The sequence below is a fragment of the Sceloporus occidentalis genome, unplaced genomic scaffold (genome assembly GCF_023333645.1).
Source record: "Sceloporus occidentalis isolate IW3139 unplaced genomic scaffold, rSceOcc1.0.p SCAF_170, whole genome shotgun sequence".
Classification (NCBI taxonomy): domain Eukaryota; kingdom Metazoa; phylum Chordata; class Lepidosauria; order Squamata; family Phrynosomatidae; genus Sceloporus; species Sceloporus occidentalis.
In genome coordinates, this window is record NW_028317150.1 from 1,196,371 (window position 1) to 1,202,668 (window position 6,298).

The 6,298-nt window shown below is 44.3% G+C and overlaps 1 non-coding gene across 1 annotated transcript; it reads left to right on the top strand.

Moving 5' to 3' along the window:
- The first annotated feature begins 3,710 nt into the window (after positions 1-3,710).
- LOC149279344 (small nucleolar RNA SNORA35) lies at positions 3,711-3,840 on the top strand. The gene has a single exon (XR_016278587.1). It is a non-coding gene; the product is annotated as a small nucleolar RNA SNORA35 (small nucleolar RNA).
- Positions 3,841-6,298: the final 2,458 nt, after the last annotated feature.

The following is a 6,298-nucleotide window of genomic DNA, read 5'->3' on the forward strand; positions in this document are numbered from 1 at the left end:
CACACTGTGGGTACAAGGTGGATTTAAACTGGCTGACGCACACTGAGTTGATCAGGGCCGGAGTAAGATCTATAAAATTAGGCATAAAAAGACAAAAAGTTAGAAGAGTTTCTAAAACACACAGAAGGGAAAATAACACAGTCAATAAAAAGGGTGATAAAACATCTTAGATACATAAATAAAAAAGTTAATTAATAAGATTAAAAACCAAAAAGGAAGGTATGTAGGAGGAAGTAAAAGGTGTAGCCGATGGCCTCCGTGAATATATCTGTTCAGTTTTTATAGATTAAAGGGACCTCAGGAAAAAAGTCCAATGAGTCTTTTGATACATGTGAATTTAGACAGCTGTAAAAGCTGATCTTAAAAATTACTTTTATACAAATAGGTTGATGGGATACACCCAACATTATTAAGATTACTTAGTAGTGTCCTAGCAAAACCATTCATGGATTTTTTTAAACAGTCATTGTCATACCTGGTAACTCTCCAGGTTGGCCCGGAGATTGCCAGGTGAAGCAGCGGTTCTCCGGGTCAAGACCTGAATCCTTTGGGTCGCGGGCCGGGGTCTTGACACGCCCTGCTCCCCACCCATTTCCCCTTTAAATGGGGATGTTTCCCACTGACATCCGCGGGAACGCCCCCAACGTCAGCAGAAACGTCCCAGTCAGCTGGACCTCCCCCTGTCAGCCGGACGGCCCACTGACATCACGGGACCTCCCACTGACATCAGTGGGCAGTCCTGGCTGTGTCCCGCAAGGGAGCCGGAGCCCAAAAGTTCCCAGGAATGGTCATTGTTCCCAGGATTGGTGCCAGAAAATTGGAACATTATACCCATTCACAAGTAAAGCAGTAGGGAGGAGTCAGGCAGTAGTGGGGAAATTAATGGAAACTATATTAAAGGATAGGATTGTTGAACACCTTAAATCATATGTGTTTCAAGATAAACATGGGTTTACTTCAGAGAGATCATGCCAAATTAACCCCTTCGTGACAATTGCCGGTCCGGGCACGTCACTGAAAATCGTGACGATTATGACAATTGACGTGCCAGGACCGGCACGTCTTTAAACGGGTGAAAAAATCGATCCGTGATCGATTTTTTCACTCAAACGGTGTTGCTCTAATGCCTCGACATCGAGGCATTGAGCAACACCAAAAAAAACATTCCCGCCCCCCCCGATCGCTCCTAGGAGCAAAAAAAAAACATGTTTGAAAGACTGCACGTCTTTCAAACATGGCGGCGCCCGCCGCCGAAAAACGGGTTTAGGAAGCGATCGCGAGTCGCTTCCTTTGCTTAGCTGGTGTTGCTAAGATGCCTCAGTATCGAGGCATCTTTGCAACACCTGTTTAGCAAAGGAAGCGACTCGCGATCGCTTCCTAAATGCTCAACTTACCTTCCCGGTGCCGGTGTCTTCGAAACACACGCGGTGTTTCAAGATGGCGGCGCCCATCAAGCCGGGGGGCGGAGCCTGCTGACATCATCGGGGGGGTGTTGCTGGATGTCATGGACATCCAGTGAATAACACCCCTAGTGGTCAGATCACTCATAAGAGTGATCATGATTTGATAAATCAAAGGCAATGTTTTCTAAACATTGCCTTTGATCAGTATTGGATCTGCCTCCCTCCTTCACTTGCTTCTAGTGAGGGAGAGAGACAGATCAGTGTGTTCTGGTATTTCAGGTATTCCCTAATAAAAATATATATATATTGATCCAAAGGCTCTTATAAGAGCCACCCATATAATATTAACCCCTTCATTGCCATTGATCACTGCATAAACAGTGATCTTGCATAGTGGCAATTGTTTTTGGGTTTTTTTTTTTTTACATGTTTTTTTACTTTTTTTAGTTTTTTTTACTTTTTTTAGGTTTTTTTTTTATTTTTTATTATAGCCATTAACCCTTTCCTTCCCCACTATTTTTGCTGCAATTCTTACCATGCAGCGGTATACGGCTGAGGAGGCGTATGCCTTTTTGGCCACAGATTCTGAGGCCACTGATACAGCGTCAGATTTTGACGTTGGTCAGTTCACAGATACATCTAGTGATGTATCTGTGGCTGTTAGGACGCCTACCACACGTAGTCGTGGCAGTGCACCAGAGGCATGGGTAGCGCCTAATAGGTACAAGCCAGCTATCCCTCCTTTTTCTGGAATTCCTGGCATCAATATTGATGTTACAGGATTCACTCCACTGCAATTTGTGCAGGTTTTTTTGGGAGACGATGTCTTGGGAGACATTGTCACACAAACAAACATTTATGCCCAGCAGCACCGTGCTGCTAGCCCTAATTCTTTTTGGGCAAAACAGCCATGGACTCCCATTGACGTGCCAGAATTTCTTAAATTCTGGGCACTCACAATGTTAATGGGCATTATAAAAAAGCCCTCCATCCGCTCCTACTGGAGCACCAGCCCCATCTTTAGTACCCCCATTTTTGCCCAAACTATAACTAGGCAAAGGTATGAAATGATTCTTCGTTTCATGCATTTTAGCGACAACAGCCTGTGCCCCCCTAAGGAGGACCCCCAGTTTGATAGGCTGTACAAAATCCGCCCCCTGATTACCCATCTCGCTGCCAGGTTTCCAGAGGTTTATACACCTGGAAAAAATATCTGCGTGGATGAATCCCTAATGAAATATAAAGGAAGGTTGGGATTCAAGCAGTATATTCCTTCCAAGCGCTCCAGGTATGGAGTGAAGGTGTATAAGCTCTGCGAGAGCGAGACAGGATATACTCATGCCTTCCGGGTATACGAGGGTAAGGATAGCTACCTTGACCCTCCAGGTTGCCCAGATCATCTGGGCACCAGTGCCAAGATTGTTTGGGACCTAATATTCCCCCTTATGAACAAAGGCTACCACTTGTATGTAGATAACTTTTATACAAGCGTCCCTTTGTTCAAGCTGCTGTATTGTTTCGATACGGTAGCTTGCGGTTCTATAAAAAAGAACCGCTTGGGTTTCCCACAACGCCTGGTACGAACCCGGCTAGGAAAGGGGGAGACCTCAGCTCTACGCCAAGAGGAGCTTTTGGCATTGAAGTTCAAGGACAGAAAAGAGGTGTGCATGCTGAGCACCATCCACGATGAGAGAACCGTGGAGGTTTCTGTCCGTGGCAGAGCTGGGGTCACTACAAAGCCAATGTGCATCAGGGCCTATAACAAGCACATGGGTGGAGTTGATCTGTCAGATCAACTCCTACAGCCCTACCTCATTATGAGGAAGACAAAGGCCTGGTACAAGAAGGTTGCAATTTATCTAATGCAAATTGCAACCTATAACGCTTTTTTGCTGCACAAAAAAGCAGACACTGGGCTGAAGCTGTCTTTTTTGCAGTTTCAGCTCGAAGTAATTTCAGGTATCTTGTACCGTGATGCACCTGGTCCCGAAGTAGTGATGGGAACCAACAGAATTGGGGCTACCCATTTTATTTTTAAAATCCCCCCTACAGCAAAGAAGCAGAATCCCCAAAAGAGATGCAGGGTATGCTACAGCAGGGGGCAAAGAAAGGACACCACATTTTACTGTCCAGATTGCCCTGGAAAACCTGCACTCTGTGTCGGTGACTGCTTCAAGCTGTATCACACAGTTTCCCATTTTTAATTTTTTTTTTGTTCCTGCTCCATTTTTGTATTTTTTTTAAATTTTTTGTTACATTTACTGTTTTTTAGCTTTTATTTGCTCCACCATTTTTAAGCGTTTTTATTTGCACTGTCAAGTGACCCCTGTGTCCATTCCGTGGCATGAGGGACCACTTAAGGTGCTAGATCAAATCCCTTCTTGGAGATAGGCCAGGCTTTCTTGTAACCTGTCCCTACTGATAGTTGGGTACAAGCATTTTTCTTTACCCAGATGTAAAATTCCTACTGAATTTGAATTGCTCATGTTCCAAATGTGGCCCTTTTGCCCCCAAACAATCTGACAAACCCATGCATGTGGGGTATCAATGTACTCAGGAGATGTTGCTGGACACATATCTGGGTGTTGTGTGACAGCAACATATACCAGGAGCTGTAATTTCACACCTGAAGTACAAAGTATGTGAAAAAAACACCAAAAACAATTACTATCCCAAACTTTGACAAGGGTTGGTGGTAGGATTAGTGCATGGAAAGGGTTAAACTATCAGCATCTAAAATACCCTGGGGTGTCTAGTTTTCAAAAATATATGGTTTGGTGGGGTAAATTTAATTTGCTGGCTTCAAAGATGCCCCAAATACCACATAGAGACAGAATTACCAGATTCAGAGAAAAATGGTTTTGAATTAGCAAAACGCTACTTGTACTTATTGCCCCATAACGTGTAGAAGAAAGCAAAAAAACATAAAAACATTGGGTATTTCTAAACTCGGGACAAATAGTAGAATCTATTTAGCAGGTTTTTTCAGTAGTTTTTTATGATGAATAAAAGATTTTTCAAATAAAAGTGAGAAAATGTGTTTTTTTTTCAATTTTTCGTCATATTTTATTATTTTTATTATAGGAAATTACATCATATGAAAAAAATGGTGTCTGAAGAAAGCCCTTCTTGTCCTGAAAAAAACAATATATAACTTGTGTGGGTTTAGTAAATGGGTTAAGAGAAAATTACAGCTAAACACAAACACCGCAGAAACGATAAAACAGCCATTGTCACGAAGGGTACAAAAAGTAAAATCAGCCTTTGTCACGAAGGGGTTAATCTTATTATTTTGTTTTTGTTTTTTTGATTGGTTGACTAAAATAATAGATTCATGTGATGCAGTAGGCATTGCATATCTAGATTTCAGTAAGGTCTTGACATTGCCCCACAGAGAAGCATTTCAACAAACTACAATCTTTGAGTCTGGATGCCAATATTGTTTAAATCGATTAATCAGTGTCTGAGCATCAGAGGGTTGTAGTCAATGGAGTATTTTCAGAGAAACGTGTTACCAGTGAGGTACCTCAGGGATCTGTTCTTGGCTCCATTTTCTTTAACATTTTCATTAGTGATATTACATAATGTCTTAATGGAAAAGGCATGTCTTTTTGCTGATAACACAATGATTTGCAACAGGATTGTTGTGCCTGGATAAGCCAAATAACAAGTGATTTAGATAAACTGGAAAAATGGTCAAAACTGGTTCATGAATTGCAGGTTTAAAGATTTTAATATGGAAGAAAGATGGGACAGGGAGATGAGTAGAAACATTTGAATACAAAAAAGGAATCAACACGATATAGGAGAAGAGTATATTTAGTAGAAGAAAAACTAACACAAGAGGACATAGTCTTAAATTAGAGGGGTAAAGGTTTAAAAGTAATATCAGGAAAACATTACTTTACTAAGAAGTAGTGGATGCATGGAATAAGCTTCCAGCAAAGGTCGTAGAGGTCAATACAGTGAAGGAGTTTAAGCATGCATCGGATAGGCATAAGGCTACCTTAGACAAAAGGTATGGTTAGGGCAGTAGCGTACCTAGCGGGGGGTGGGGGGGAGGTCCGCCCCAGGTGCCGCTCGTCAGGGGGGTGCCACGGGCTAGGGTGACCACATGTGTCCCGGATCCCTGGCACCCTCGTCACTTTTTATTTTTTTACACGGAGGAGAGAGAGGGGCGCCTAGCAACCGCTCGGCGCCCCTCAGTCTCCTTTGCGAGACCTCTAACTCCGTCACGGTGCCGGCATGTCATGCTGAGCGCCGAAATATGACGTCATATTTCGGCGCTCAGCAGTGAAGCAGCGCAGCGGCAGACCAGGAAGACGAGGCGTCGTGCATCCACCGCAGGACTTCTGGATTGTAAGTCGAAAACCTTTAACTACAAAGGGGGAGGGGGGTAGATGGTGAGGAGGGAGGGGGGTAGATAGTGAGGAGGGAGGGGGAGAGAGGGGTAGATGGTGAGGAGGAAGGGGGAGAGGGGGGTAGATAGTGAGGAGGGAGGGGGAGAGGGGGGTAGATAGTGAGGAGGGAGGAGAGGTGGGTAGATAGTGAGGGGGTAGATAGTGAGAAGGGAGGGGGAGAGGGGGGTAGATAGTGAGGGGGTAGATAGTGAGGAGGGAGGGGGGTAGATAATGAGGAGGGAGGGGGTAGATAGTGAGGAGGGAGGGGGATAGATAGTGGGGAGGGGGGTAGATAGTGAGGGGGACCAAGATGACACAGGCAGGGTGTTTATGGCACAAAGATGGCACAGGCCGGGCTGTTTGGGGACAAAGTTGACTCGTGCTGGGCTGTTTGGGGACAAAGATGGTAAATTTGGGTGCTGGTCAGGTTCTATGTGGGCAGTGTGGACGCCAGAGCTGGCTTTGGGTTGTGCAACCTATCATCTATGCCTGTAG